General features: G+C 39.2%; 1 pseudogene across 1 annotated transcript; it reads right to left on the bottom strand.

The window, feature by feature from the left end:
* Positions 1-3,682: 3,682 nt before the first annotated feature.
* LOC105810529 lies at positions 3,683-4,702 on the bottom strand (annotated as a pseudogene). Its single transcript, XR_001137498.1, has one exon. The product of XR_001137498.1 is annotated as a prohibitin pseudogene (transcript).
* Between the last annotated feature and the right edge of the window lie 11,608 nt (positions 4,703-16,310).

The following is a 16,310-nucleotide window of genomic DNA, read 5'->3' as shown; positions in this document are numbered from 1 at the left end:
AAGGTCTTTAGACTCAAGGTGCCTTTGACCAATTTTTTCCGCAGAGGGATTTCTAATGATTTTGGATAGAATTAAGCCCCGATGAAAGAATACTTCAGTACAGTTTATGAGCCTATTCTTCTTGATATATAAGACTATTAAAATGACTTTTCTCATGAAAGGATTCTTTGATACATTAGAACAACAATGATATTATTGTCACCCAACAATTTCATTCCAAGAGACAGAGCTATATATAAGTCATAAGAACGCATTCATGAGGATTGGAAAACGCAGCTTTGTGAGATTGACAAGACATTTTAGTATCAGAACAAGTGCGCTTTCTGAAGGGCATTTTGCGGGGTCAAGAAAATGGCAGCTGGGTCTGTAGGATATTCACATCAGAGCTTTTGCCCTTTACCATTTGCAGTTCTGCAGAGGCCAAACATTATATCTTTGTTTCCCTCAGATTTTCTTGGCTTCTCAGACTTCTGAGTGATTCCTTAGTTGTCACTCACCAACAAAGACTTAATATTTACCAGGGGACTTGAGAGCAAATTCCTCAGGCCTTTAAGCCACAGATGATTAGAAAAGGCAGCATTTAGTAATTAAGCCATGAAATGAATGTGAACCGCAAAATATTTGGAAGGTTATCGCAGAACATGCCTAGCAGCTGTCGAGCATGAAGAGCTTCTCTTAGAGAGAAATCCTTCAGTCTTCAAGATATCTAGGGGACCCTCTAGCTGTTTGGCAGTTTTTCCCTAGCTGGAGATTTTCTAATACTTCTTAATAGCTAATATAAATCATAAGATTTCATAATGGCATACAGGCATCCTAGGGTGGGCTTAATATGTATCGTCTAGCAATTTGCGGTACAACCTACTGGGTAACTCTGCATAAGTTATTTTGATCATTTTATGCAACATAATGATAATAGTTTTTGTAAATTGCTTGGTTTTCTTTTTGTATGATAGATTTACTGCTCAGGCTACTGAGGGGGCTCAGAGACCCATAACTTAGAGAAATATCAAGGCTTTACCTCTCTGTATTAAACCATGAAAATTTTCATGAATCAAGAAAATGTATTTTATATGTCTAGAGCTTACACAATCACAGGACACCCATCAAACTATCTCACTGCTGAGAATATTTACTAATATTTGCTTCTTTAGCAGCATTTCCCCATGTTGAATGAAAATTATTCATGGAGACTAATTTTTTTTTCCAGTTGGATTAATAGTCTGTTTTTTTTTTCTAGTTTAATGTTTTATCAACACAGAAAACATGTACTAAAATTAAAACAGAAATAAATGAACACAACAATATCATAGGCCCTTGCTTAACCCTACCCAGGGTAAATTAATGAAATGTATTCTACCTTTGCTCTACTTTCATCAAAAATATGATTGGATGCTTATTTAACAAACCGTCTTTGTGAACCATTATGTGCACTCTGCTAGGAGTAATCAAAAATGATATGATGTAGTGAATATGTTTTGATACATTTTTCATCCAATCATATCTCTCAATGTTTTTCTAGGTAAGGAAGATGGATGGTTGGCTGGTGGAGTGAATGTAAACATTAACACCCGTGTAAAAATACACCCAAATTCCTTTCTTCATAGTCACAAATTTTAGTGATTTTTTTCTTAACTTTACAGCTTTGGCAGGCAAATATCCCTAAATAGAGCTCTTGGTCTGGTGGCCAGGAAATGACGAAAAAGATTCAAAATGGGTAGCCTCCACTAATATGACATCTCTTTATGACCTTAGACTCTTTAGGTTAAAAGGAGCTTAAAAAGTTGCAACATGAAAGTTTTTTTTGTTCTTCAATCTCTTCCTTGGTCAATAATTATCTTAACTCTAGGTTAATATGGTTTGGGATTGGCGACTCACTACCTTGGAAAAAAATCTCTGTTAAAAAGCTTTTTCTTATATCAAGACAAAAATTTTGTTATTGATTTCGTACTTCACAGCAAGCACTATTTCACTTATACCCTCTGTCTCAAATCCTAGATCTTGGTGCTATAGGAAACCAGCCTAGTTCCTCTTTATGTGATATATATTCAAGTATCTTAGGACAACAATGACGTTCCTTTCTGCATTTTTTCATCTTCAGGCTAAATATGTTCCATTTTCAACTTATCCTCATGATCTGAAGTTTCCACCTCATCATTTTACTCATTAACCTTTGTATCTGTAACCCATATCTAGAGCCGAATTGAATATGTCCCTTGTTTTACATACTGTATTTCAATGTGTGTTGTGTGTTCCCCATGATGTAATTAGTTCCTGGTTTTGGCAGCTATACTATTTTTCAGTTAATTTATTTTAATTAGCATTTATCAAGACACTACTGTTTACCAAGTACTGTTATACATTGAAGATAAAATACAAATGAGACATAGTCCTTAACATGGAAACATAGAGACATGGACATATTTATATAAGGTCAATAAGCATGTTAAATACATGACTAGGTATAATACAGTGTACTTCATATTCTACCAGAAGCATCAACATGCTTTGGGGCATGGGAGAAGGCTTGATTACCTCGGTATGGTTTTGCTACTACTGGTGATGAAATTAGGCTTATTTAAGAGCAACTGTTGAACAGGATTGCTAAATGTGACTCAGGCACTTTCAAGCAAATAAGATGATAGATGAGTTGGAATCTTGGAATATTCTAGGAAGATACAAAATAAAGAAAAAGATGGATGTGGAAATATGGGATATGTTTTAACAATGGCTAATGGCATAAGAATCGAAGCCCAGGACTGAGAGCAAGGACAGATGGTAGATATGGAAAGGCAGGTTGGGATCAAACAGTGAATTCTGGAGAAAGGCATTTAGAGCTTGTACTGCGGTTCCTCTACTCAAAGTGCTATCTGAGGATCAGTAGCCCATCACTGGTTGGGACCTTGCTAGAAATACAGAATCTCAGACCTGTTGAACTACAATCTGCATCTTAACAAGGTTGCCACATGGTTTTGTGTGCTCACTGAAGGTGGAGATGCAATGCTGGAGGCCTCAGATAGCATTCTATGTAAGGTTTAGGGGCAGTAAAAGAGGTGAAAAGGAAATGTACATTTTTTTTTTTTTTTTTTGAGCTGGAAGGTCTGGGTGTCATTTATTGACAGCAGTTTACACACATTTGTTTTCTTCCCATGGTTGTTTCCTTCAAAGCACAGGCACAGAGCCCTTGAGAAGGGCAGTCTCTGAGCAAGGGAGCCAGGAGCTCAGGATGTCTTTGGCAGGCATGTTCAGCCCCCCCCAGGATGCAATCCTTCAAGCTGGAATTCCACCGGGTATTTGAGAGGGACCAAGGTGGGGGTGGAGAGGAAGTCTTCGACAGACTCACATCTCAGTCCAGGCCTCCTCTATCCCTGTCCAAATCCATCCCAGTTTGGGGACTCTGGGGGGCAGCAAAATCAGCCCACCCACCTCAACAGGGGCAGGTTCTTCAATCCATGCCCTGTTCGCACACACCTGCTTCCACTGGCAACACAGTTACAGAGAATCAGCCTTATGGGAAGAGCCAGATCACTTCCTCTCCGACATTCCCCAGCACCTCTCTTGGGCTGCATCTGCACCGGAGCCAAAGTGAGTCTGCGTAGGCACTTGGCAATTTTTGGTAGGGAGGTGGATAAAAAAGTAGATGGGTGTGAGAAGAATGAAAGAGCTTCATTTGATAGAGTAATTGGAGATCTGAAGTGATTTTACTTTTATTTCCTTCATGTTAAGCCAATCATGAGATTTCACAGTGATTTCTGGGTGGGGGCAGAAGGAAGGTGGTGTTACGCATCATCAGAGCTGTGGCCCTGGTGGCCTGCGGAGGTACAGGCAGGGTGGGTCCTCCCTCACTGGGGCAGCTGGAGGAGCACGGACTGCCCCGCTGGCAGGTAGGTGATGTTCCGAGGGCGTGACAGCTGGTACGCAATGTCCTCTGTGGCTTCCAGCTTGCGCAGCTCAATCAGGCCGTCCCCCGCGGTGGCCAGCGAGTTGGCGATCAGCTCGGCTGCCTTGGAGTCGCCCTCGGCAGAGATGATGGCCACCTTTTTCTGCTGCTCAGCTTTTCCACCATGAATCTGGCCCTCTCTGCTTCCTGCTGAGCCACCTGTTTGGCTTCCACCGCTTCTGTGAACTCCTTGCCAAAGGTCTGATGTGTCAAGGACACGTCGTCCAGGAGGAGCCCAAAGGTTGCTGCTCGCTCTGTAAGGTCATCGCTCACCTGCCTGGAGACCAGCTCTCTCTGGGTGATTAGTTCCCCTGCATCAAAGCGAGCCACCACTGACTTGAGGATCTCCGTAGTGATGGACGGCAGCACGCGCTCGTCGTAGTCCTCTCCGATGCTGGTGAAGATGCGCGGCAGCTGGCTAGCGACAGGCCGGAAGAGGATGCGCAGCGAGATGTTGACATTCTGTAAATCTTTGCTACCAGTGATGACTGGCACGTTACGCGGTCAAGAGCGGCAGTCAAAGATAATGGGTTTCTGTACCCATGGGATGAGAAAGGGAGTTCCTTCCCCTACCACAATGTCCTGCACTCCAAGGAATAGGTCAAAGATGACAGCTCTGTGCCCAGAATCCACATTATACAAGGCAGAGTTCACCACGCCTCCTGCAACGGCTAAGGCCAGGCCAAACTTGCCAATGGACTCAAACACTTTGGCAGCCATGTTTCCTTCTGTTGGACCCACTCACACCTGCTTCCACTCTGACCTCCACATTGGAAATGTACATTTTGAGATACTGGTGTTATTTCATTTAACCCACACAGTGGACTTCTCTTACTTCCTCTTTACAGAAAGAAAAACTCACACTTGAGTAGATTAACTATATCACCCAAAGTCTTGATTTAATAAATGGAAGAGCAAGAGTTTGGACCCTCATGTGACTGGCTCCAAAAAATGCCTGACTTCATTTTGTGATTGACTGATTTCCTTATCGTTGGGTTTTGAACATAAACGAGTCAATGAAGGGGGTTGAGAATGTTTTCTGTCAATTGGAAAATATGTACCGTGTTCTTGTGAGGACTGAATGAGACAGTTTGTGAAAGGTGTGTGATGTATGGTGGGTAGGTGCTTAGGAAATGAAATCTGTTGTTAGTAGTAACTGAACGCTAGAGTCTTGCCCTCCTAACTCCAGGTTATGTTTACATAACCAAATTCTCTATGATCTCCTTTCCCTTTAATACTCAAATACTAACTATCTGATTTGTCATCCTGAGTGACTGTGGAAAGTCTGGTCTTTCATTTTATCCCCTCTCCAAGAATATCTGAGGATGCCAGTGGACTGTTTACATGGCCAATGATTCCTACATGGTTTTTACTTGTCAAATTACTAGACATCTGTTTCATATCTCCTTCCTCAGTACCGTTTCACCCTAACAATGGGGACAGGCATCTCTATTAATTCCCTAAAGGACAGTTAAGGTCAAGGTTTGGGGAACAAGAGCAGAAAACTACAATGCAGAGAATATAATTGGATGCTGAACAAGTTTTTTGATTCTCTGCCATGTGAGTCTTCCCTACCCTTGCTCTTTCCTTAGCTTTGGTTTGCCTCGATGTTTTAGGGGAGAATCTCATGTGTCTCCACATGACTGCTTTGGTCATTGAAGACAGGCTCCCAATTTTCTCCTGGGCTCAGCAAGAGGGAAAAAACTTGAGATTTGTTCTTCCTTTTTTTCTTCCCCAGGATTTGTGGAAATGAGAACATTCATTTCCTTAGTGGGAAATACCCATCCTTCTCCAAAGGGTATAGATTGGTCTCACATGTCTAAATTAGGCAGTTGCAGTACTCACCATTTTACTTCCTGTCTGATTGATTCAAGTTAAAATAACACCTTAGATGAGACACTGAACTATTTTCAATAACGATAGTTCCTCCTAACTCTGCAGCATTTTGTCTATCATATCTATATGTTCCTCCTGCTGTGGCTTGATCTCCTAATTCATAAGCAGCTAATTTTCAAAGACACATACACATTAAGAATAAATAATATTTTTAAATTTTAATTTTATGTTTTTATTGATCCATAGTAATTGTACATATTTATGGGTACAGGTGACATTTTGATACATGCATACAATGTGTAATGATCAAATCAGGGTAATTGGGATATCTATCACCTCAACCATTTATCATTTTTTAAAAACAAATAATCTCCTTATAGAGGGAAGTCTAATCTAAACAGAACATTTAATATTTCAGGCTGAATCAGGCCTTTCCAAGGACAATGAGTAGATATTTGAATTACATCTGCATAGCTCAATGAGCTTAGTAAGCCTATCCTACCTTGTCTACTAGGACTGGCGCATGCCATCACTCTTAGAACAGGTGTGTTTATGAGTGTGCGTGTGTGTGCATTTGAAAAAGGAACCACAAGGTTATAGAAAAAATAAATCTAGCCAACTGCTATATTCTTTGACACCATGTTGACATAATAAATCACAGAAGCTGGCAATATCCAAACACTGAATCATAGCTCCTGTTTGATTTAAAGATCACTTAATTAGAAGCATTCTGTATTAAGGGTTGGGTGAGTGGTCTCGAAAGAGGGTGCACATGGCCCCAAATACAAAGTTTATATCCATTCAAAAGAAAAAACTTCCCACAATTTGCTAAATGGCATTATATGCTTCAGCTATTCTGATATTTTTTTTCTCCTGGGCTGTTTATTATCTATGATCTGTTGTTTGCCTTGGATACAAGATGAAGACTTTGCATTTATACCTCTGAAAATTATTCAGGTCATATTTAGCTACAGAATGTTTTGCTACCTCCACTGGATGGAATCTATTTTAAAAATGTGGAGTTTGAAGGATTAAAGGAAAAGAAGAAAAACGATGCTTTATTGGGTTAAAGACAGTTCTTATGTTTTTGAAGTCACATACTCTGTATACTTAGAAGCTATGGGTCTTAGCCCCTAAAAAATGTACTCACAGATAACATTAAATGTATGGGTTAAAGGGTGTAATGTATTCTTTCAAACCTTTCCTGGAACTCTGCGAAGCTTCTTGGTTCAAAATTATTTTAGAGCATTGGAGGTAGACAGTATCTTGGTGTCTTTCAGTGGAAGAAAATGTTAATAGCTTTAAGAAAGAGGAAGATTTTATACCTATAAAGAGTCATCTCAACATCATATTCTTGCTGCAGTCTGAGGTAACAGATGGCCTTCATCTGTTACCGTGATGGTTTTCCAGAGGCTAATCAAGTTGCTGACCAGATTTATCCCTGTGACAGTTAATGCTAAATGTCTGTGGCTTGAATGGCTTTTAAAAGTGGGTAGGAGCCGTAAATAAATGGTTGGATATTGCTAGTGTCTGTGGTTTATTCTTCAACATGGAGCCAAAGACAGTAGCAGTTTAGAGGATTTAGTTTCTTGGTGACCAGGTATTTCCTTTTTCACACATACACTTGCTCGCTGAGTGATGGTGTGTGACAATCATTGCCGCTCTTTGAACACTTGCAGGGTATTCTGTCACTGTAACTGATGGAAGTTCTTCAGTGGACCTTTCCTCACAACTTATCTTTTCCTTTGGCAAAGGTACCATTTATGAGTATTCTCTAAAACCTAAGTGTGTGGGGGGTGGGGGTGGAGAAAGAGAATATCACAAAATTGAATCAAACTAGGATGGCTGATTTGTGGATTCCAGGAGATTCTGTGTTTCTCAGAATAATGGAGGGAGGGCAGGGAAGGATTAGCATCATTTAGATTTTCTACAAACAGGTGAAACAAGGTCTTAGAATAAGTGCTCAAGTAGCCTAGACTTCAAAGGGTGCTTCTCTGGGGTGTAGGCATTTTGGAAGTAAAATTGTGAGAAATGCATTTACCTCTCGATTAAGTGTCTCCTCATTTTAAACCTTGAGGACCCAGGTATTACTGTAACTCTGACATAGGAACATTGCTCTATAAAGTATTGAAGTAAAGTCTCCCATGTTAAATGTTAATACAAAATAATTGCTTTAGTTTACAGAAACCTGCAAACTTGGTTGTCCTGGTCCAAGTCACCAGCATTTCTGACCAGGACTATAGCAGTTGCCTCCCAGTGGGGTCTTCTTTCTCTCACCCTTGCCTCTCTGTAATCCATGGTTCACAAAGCAGTCAAGGTGACTTTTAAAAAATGTGACTGATACTAATTTTAAAACCTTCCAGGACTTCACACCACACTCAGTGTGCAATCCAACCTATCTTTGGGGCCTGGCTGGCTCTTCTTGTTACGTTCTGGAAATCCCATCTGTGGGATTTCCACTTCTCACAGTGCCCCAGCCCCACAGCTGCTCTTTGTTTCTTGGACAAGCCAAGGCCATATATATTTCCTTGCACTTGCTATTTCTTTGTTTTGAACTGCTCTTCCTCTGAAAATGTAAATGCCTGGCTTCATCTTCTCATTTAGGTCTCTATTCAAAGTCATCACTTCAGAGAGACCTTTCCTGAGCATTCAATCCAAACCAGCCCTCTTCATCCTCAGCCTTAGCATCCTGCCTTATTTTCTTGATAGCATTTATCACTACTTAAAAATACAGAACAGATTTATTTGCTTACACGTTCATTTTCTGCTCCCTTAATAGAATCTAGGCTCTCTGAGGGCAAGGACTTTATCTTATTCAGTTATATTCCTAACCTTTAATATGGTGCCTGTCACATAAACAAGCACTCAGGAACAGCTCTTTGGATTATTGAATGAGAAAACTCGTTTTTAATGGGATTTCACATGTTGGATGTCATTTGGAATATGGAATGTGGATGGGGGGAAGAATGTTATTCTCTGACTTACTGGGCCTTCCTTAGGCACAATCTCAAATCTTGCTCTTTCATGAACAGATGACGAGTAATTCCATGGAAAACACAGTCTGTGGTATTTGTGAACTTCCATAACCTCAGAAATGAGAGCAGGAAGAAGTTTCAAATGCCAGTGATAAGTGTGGAGAGAGAAAACTCTGGAACACAGCAGTGCATCTTTTTGGCTGTAGAACATGAGTCACTTGAGTGGTTCCATCCCTGTGCACAGGGAGGGGTGCTGGGCTCAGAATCAGATGTGAGCTCAAGTCCTGTCCTGGCTACTCATAAAATCCTGCAAACCTGGGCAAGGCACAGACCCCTGGGCCTGCTTTCTCATCTGTGAAATGCAAAGAATAATTAAAAGAGCTAATCAATTTTTTTTAATGTTTACTGTGTTCCAAGCCCTATGTAAACATTTGCATGTATTATTTTCTTTAGTTCTTACAAAAATCCCCCATGACATCAGTGCTGCTGCTATACCCTTCTCCACTCCACCCCACCCCACCGCATGCTACAGATGAAGACACTGAAGCTCAGGAGGGATTTGGTATATTATTTAAAATACCTTTTATGAACCAGGCTCTGTGCCAGATACCAGAGACACAAAGGTGAATTAGGGACATGTTTGTAACCTTGAGATTCCCCAAGTCTAATGGTAGAATTGTCATATATGTTCATGACAATTACATATACAATTACAATTACTTCTTTTCCTTGCTTTCTTTCTCTTCTGGTGACAGAAATTACATTTGCCATAACTCCCAGGGTCATGACAAAGACATTCCTGGGGAAGGAGTGAGCAGCAGAGCATGCCCTGGCACACTCCCCAACTCTCCCTCATTCAACCTGCTGATAATCCACGCTGCTGCTCTGCCTCCTGCAAATCCAGCTTTGCCAAGAACTTTGTGTGATTTCCATCACAGGTCACGGTAAATGCTATGTTTAGAACACACCGGTAAGTAGGAGGTAGATACAACCTAAAATTCTAGGAAGTATCATTAGTTTTGTCTGAAGCATAGGGCTTGGCCTCATTAACTTTACAAGATGCAGGAACAAGACCCTGCTCACACAATGTATTTAAGTTTAACAGTGATAATTTCACATAAGGGGAAAAGAGTTCTGTGATTCCAGGGCCAGAGATGGGGATTCAACAAATATCATAGGATATATAAGTTTTAGAAAACAGATTTTTTTAGTGTCATCTATGGTTGAAGTTATGGGGAAAATCATTTAGTTCTTACTTATTTGCTTGGTTCTATATTAGGGCCCCAAAGAAAATTGTAAACAGCTGGTCTCAGCTGTATGTTTGTTGTTTACTCATGTTTCAAGTTTATAATTTGTGCAATATGAAATTTCTCTTTGGATCCTTTTATTTACATAGAGGGCAAATAATAAAGTGAGAGTCAACACACCGGGGTGAATAAATCATTCTTCAGGGCTAGAGAACTGCCACTCATTTTGCAGATAGAAGGGTATACAGTTTGAAGAGCATGTAATGGCATGCTTTACATTAGTGGATTGGGCAGTCGGGAGCAAGATTGAGGAACAAACCTCAAAATTCCCTCATTAATTAGTAATCAGAATCAGATTATGTAGAAGCACATTGGAAAGACAAAAAGAGAAAGCAGGTTGATACATCAAATGAAAAATAAGCTTGAAGAGTTTTGAATTGTTTACCTTGGCTTTCCTCTGCCCTTTAACTGGCCTTGACTCAACAGGCAGTTGGGATCCTCACGACTGATCTTCTATTCCGTCAGCAAGTACGACTTTCTCTGCAGTTAAAGGAAGTTGAGTACTAGGGAGGGAGAGGACGTGCCAAACCATCTGCTTTTTTACTAATTTCACTTCTTGCTGTATAAATGGCCAGTATCTGGGAAATTAAAATAGAGTCACTCTATTGTGAAAAGGTACCAACTGTAGGAAGAGGCGAACGCATTCACTTCTTGATGTGGGGATTTGCTCGTGTGATTTAAAATTCTTTAAATTTTACAGATAAATATGGAGCAAGCCTAGGCACGGAGGGTACTCGGCACAGAATTGTGGGGCTGGACGAAGCCCTGGAGATTACCCAGAACAATTCCCTAATTTAATAGCTGAGGAAACGAAGACTCCGGAGAGAAAAAAGAAACTGCTTGATGTCACATTCTCATCCAGCAGCAGGATTGTGGCTTGAGCCCTGTTCACTTAATTCCTCAACCTCTTTTCAAGTTCTGTCCACCATTTCCTTCCATCCTCATCATTGATTTTCAATTCCTCACCTCACATAAGGTCACTCAACTAGCACATTGCAAAACGCAGACTTTTTTTACTGAGTCTACTGGTCTTTCTACCTACCACCATCACTTTTTGTACTGGATTTTTTAATAATAATAAATAAGAAAATGTAGGAAGTTAAAGTCCAAATGTGCCATTGTGTCTTTTTGCGTCTAGACTCTATGCTACAAAATGATGTCCCAATTTCTGATCTTATTATAGAATGAAAACATTTCATAGAAATAATGAATTGCAAGGTGAACCACAGGAAGAATCTCAAGGCATTTTGTGGAAGGAACTGATTTTTTTCAGAGTTGTCTCTTTTGTTCTAAAAGGAAACAACTTGAGCAGTAGTCCCATTGGAAATGAGGGCCATATTAATTATGAGTTACAACCAATCTACATATAGAAACAACAGAAGCAGATTTTGACATGTCTGTTATTAATAATTACCCCAAAGCTATTTTTTAGTGCTTGACATTATTATTATTCTACAGTCACTGCAGGAAATCACATAAAAAACTACTTCCCTTCAAAATATACTGAGAAAGTATTGTTTTAAAATACCTTCCAACTCTAAAAGATAATAGTAGCATTTTATTCTAAAATTACATCTAGATCTCTCTGGCATTTTTTAAATTTTTCACTTAGTGGCAACAACTAGAATTCTGAAGGAAAAAAAGCACAGGGGATTCCTGGGGAAAAAGAAACAGGAAGTTGATTCTGAAAATAGAACTTCTTTTATATTGTAAAAGAGGCCATAACTGGTGGTCCCAAACATTGCCTTACAGTCCAATGACTTGACCGCACTCCAGAAAGTGATCACCACTCTACGAGGACCATAGGATCCTTACCACGTAGGGAAGATTAGGTCGGAATAGCATAATAATTGAATTTGTTGATAACATATTTTTCCTATTATCAAAAGGAATGTGAGGTGGTAAATAATAAAAGGCATAGCTACATTAAGAGTATCAGATGAGGAATAGGAAATCAAACCTCATGTAGAACACTCTTTATGAAAAACCTACCTGGCTGGCAGGTCTTGAGACAGCCTCTCCCGCCTTAATCCTCTCAAGCGAGCTCCTGATTCTTTTTGTAGGTGAATAACAGCTATTGTTCATGCCAGTATGTGGGAGACTTCTTTTCTTTCCTCTCCTCCTTTCCTTTTCATTTGAAGTAAAATTGATATACAGTGAAATATACAGATAATAATTTGATACAATATGACAAATGCATATATCCATTTGATCCACACCCCAATTAAAGTATAGAAAATTTCCAGACAATCCTCTTGGGCTTGCTACCTCCTAAGAAGTAAATTGTGGTTTAAACAAATTATTTATTTTCTGTGGTTACATAGCAACCCTTTTGGGACCTCCTTAGCAGATACCAGGAGTGCAGAACATGTGAAACCACAGTGCTTTCAGTGACCTTGGCTGATTGAATATTTAATGAATTTCTGGGTTGTAATTATTATTGGTGATGTTAAATAAGCTCTGCAAATAAGATGACATTGTTAGAATGCCTAGGACCTCAATATAATACCTTTGGTTTGCTTTCTGTAGGGGCAATGGCATTGATATATATCAGAATGGTCTATATTGCCAAGAGTGTTCCCCGGTTGTAGGGCAGGAAATATTGTGAGCTGCCTTTTTATGGTATGAAATGACTCTCCTGCTGGTTAAGCAAATCCCCATGCTCTCAAAGGGGGGAACTTAATTTAAGGAAGAATAAGCACGGGGGAAATAAAGTTTCACATGGGTAACCAGGCAGAATTCTGTGTGTTTTTATAGCTGGCTCTTGGAAAGTCTTCAAGCTGGATATATCATTCACACCACAGAGCAGCCTGGTCATATGACAGCCGTGCTGAAAGTCCCTCAACTAAGGTTTTATTGAGAGGCTCCCAAATACTGATCTCTAGTAGAGCCTATGTTGACTTTACTGCAAGCACTTACTTAAAATGCCTAGTCTCTGGGGAACAAAGCAATACGTAGGCACCACCTACAGAATTCCACTCTCACCACCAGGCCTTGAAAGCACTTGTTAGGGAAGAGAGAGACAAAGAGAGATATATTTATCCTGCTTTCTTAAATTAAAGACGCCTTTCCTATACTAGGGCCTCCTGAGAAACATGAACTTTCTTTAACTGCAGTTACTGCCAGCAGCAAAAGTACCAGCAGGGGAGTTGTTTGGCTGAAACTGGGCTGAGGTGCTATAGTTCATTTTAGATTAATGGGCTTCTCTGGTTTCATTCCCAAAGTTTCCACCAATGGATATGGTCATGTTTCCAGTCCTAGAACCATTATCCCCGCCCTGGTCTTTCTAGTATGTTTTTGCCTACAGATGTTGTCATTTATTTATCTGGGGCAGATTTTTTTAAGGGATAAAAAATGAAAGATGAAAGGATGATAGTTTCCTTCTGGAAGACTGGTCTGAAAATTTTTTGGTATATTTGTAGAAACTCCTTGTATAATTTCGAGAGTACATTCATTATGCAGCCATTGAGGCTAAAAAAAAAAAAATTCTTAACCGTGTATAAGGTGTTTCTGAAGGTATAAAACCTTGAGAATATGTTTTTTGGCATTATTCATGAGGTACCGTGGTGTTGGAATACGTATTATACTGGGAGCCTGGAGGCCAGGATTCTAGTCTAAATGTCACCACTAAGTTGATGTGTCACTGTAAAGTGTGTGGGGACATGGGAATGGATGTATTTTGAAGCCTTTTCCAGGTATAAATTTCTATGGAGATAACAACAAGTCAGATTCAGTATTATGTGGTTAGGGTTAAAGTTATAGGATTGGTAATAATAATGACCTGAGACCCACATAAAACTTGCCATCAGCAAATCTTATAATGGCATGTGATTTCTGCTTCTTTTTGCAATGATGGAATAGCTCATACGGGCCAACCATTCTGCTTAGACATCTATAAAAGCTGGATAAAAGCAAAAAGAAAACACCCCAAAACAAAAAAACCTGCTGTTTGAAGGCTTTGGAGCACAACTATAATTTTGAAGAAAAATATATTGCGGTAATCCCAATATTCCCAGTCAGTTTTCTCCTTGAGGCATTCACTAATTTGTAACAGGTGTAGGGCTAAGAAGCCAAGTGGAAAAGTGACAGCTCAAGCCTTCTGCAGTCTCCCTAGCCGGAGGAGACAAAAATTGGAGATCAAGGTTATTAAGTGAGGCAGAATTTGAGGGTTTAATGATCCACAGGAAGGGGACTTACAGAGAAGTGATTCTAAAATTCTGTGCAGATTTTACCCTGAAAGCATTTGCAAAATCTCAAATTGCATACGGTGAAAACAACAATAAAAGAGAGCAGCAGCTTGAAGCTAAAATGTTAAGCACAGTTTTTTAGCAGGCTCATGATGCTGGCAAGACAGAATTGGAATTTAAGGGCACTTCAAAGGAGGGATCCTGGTAGGCATGCCAGGATCCCATTTGAGAGGCTCGTTAGGGTATAGCCTGGAAATAAAGCAAAAGTTAGGAATAGAACAGACTTCACAAAGACAGAAACTCAGGCTTGAATCGTCTCACTTCTTGATTGAATCAAGGTGCGCTGCCCTTAATCTACCTGCCTACCAGAAACAATGAAATTTTCTCTATGGAAAATAACATCATGCAGAGCCTCTATAATAGTTCGGTCGCAATGCCCAGCATTCATTCAAAGTTACTAGATGTGTTAGAAGACACAGGAAAATAAATATAAGCTAGGAGAGGGAAAATAATTAACAGAGAAGACCATAGGTGATCTATATATCAAAATTATTAGTCATGGAATTTAAAATAATTACAATTAATATGTTTAAGAAATTATGTGACAAAAATGAAGAAGCTCACCAGAGAACATAAATCTATAAGAAAAAGAATCAAAATGCAATTCTAGAATTGAAAAATTTAATTAATAGAATTTAGAACTTAATAGGTGGGCTTAAGAGCAGATTAGACCCAGGAGTAGAAATGATTAGTGAACTGGAAAAAAAGTCGGTAAGAAATATCCTAACTCTACAGAAGTGGACACTTCTGAGAAAAAAATAAAAAGAAAAGAAATATCCTAACTAAGGCATGAAAAGAAAAATAAATTAAAATGCACAGAAAAAAGCTCTTGGAGTAAAGACGGCATAACAACACAAAGACAAGAACACAGCAACAAGATAAAAGGTGTGGCATTGGCTTTGGGATCAGGCAGTTTGTGGGAACTTGAAGAACTATGAGGAAATTTTAGGTAAGACTGAAAAAGTAATGAGAAAATTGTTGGAGACTGAAGAAAAGGCAACCCATATTATGTAGTATCAAACATTTGACAACACTTGCCAATGATAATGTTGGACACAGAACATGTACTTAATAAACTCACAAAATTAGCTTAGGAGATTGATAGAGTATTGAAAGTATTATTTAGTTTCTTTTGCCTGCATATGATAAAATACAAGAAAAGAAAGATGAACTACAGAAGAAACTGTTGATTTTACCAGAAAAATTAGATAAAATAATTTAATAACTTAAATAATGATATTTAATAATTTAAATAACTGTAACCCTTTTCTCCATATCGTATGGTGGTGTCCAAATATATTAGGGCATGAGCCAATAAAATGTTACTGAAAGATCAAGATCAAGGCAGGAGTAAAGCTGTAAATTTCTTTATCAAGACACCAAAAAAGTCTTAAGGTGGGAACATTTTAGACCTTCTCTCTCAGTGAAAAAAGAGTCCAGTAATCTTGGATGTATATAAATATTCTCTGCTAAGTAAAAGAGTTTCTGAGTATGTTAATAATATTGTTCCACAGCACCCCAATAAAATTTGTAAGATATAAAGAAGACTATCTTAAGGAAATACGTGGGTGTGTTTAATGAAGAGGTTTATCATTTGATAAATAAGTAGACAATGATTTTAAGGGAACTTTACCTGCTTGGACTGAGAGGAACACAGATGGTTCTCTGAAAAGATGTCTCTTGGCTTCCAACCTTCTACGGTCAGCAAGTAAGCTGAGAAAGTTACTCAGCTGCAAACATGGATTAGTCTTACGAAAAAATAAGGATGACTCAAGAAGTAAAACTAACATTCCAGAGGACAGAGCCAAGAGTCGTGGAAACTTATTTCATTGAGCAGAACTAGGTTATAAGCAACCAACATTCCCTGTCTTCAGAGAACAAGAAATTAGTGACATATATTTAGCTGACTTGTCAAATTGCTTTGGACCAGTAATTATTATGAGTTTCTCATTCTCCTACTTTTTAAAACAGTGTCTATTGTAGTTATTCTGTCCCCATCTCTTCGCTT

This window comes from Propithecus coquereli, unplaced genomic scaffold (genome assembly GCF_000956105.1).
Source record: "Propithecus coquereli isolate 6110/MARCELLA unplaced genomic scaffold, Pcoq_1.0 Scaffold214, whole genome shotgun sequence".
In the NCBI taxonomy this organism is placed as follows: Eukaryota; Metazoa; Chordata; class Mammalia; order Primates; family Indriidae; genus Propithecus; species Propithecus coquereli.
Note: the sequence above shows the minus strand (reverse complement) of the source record. Positions and strands in the feature narration are given on the sequence as shown.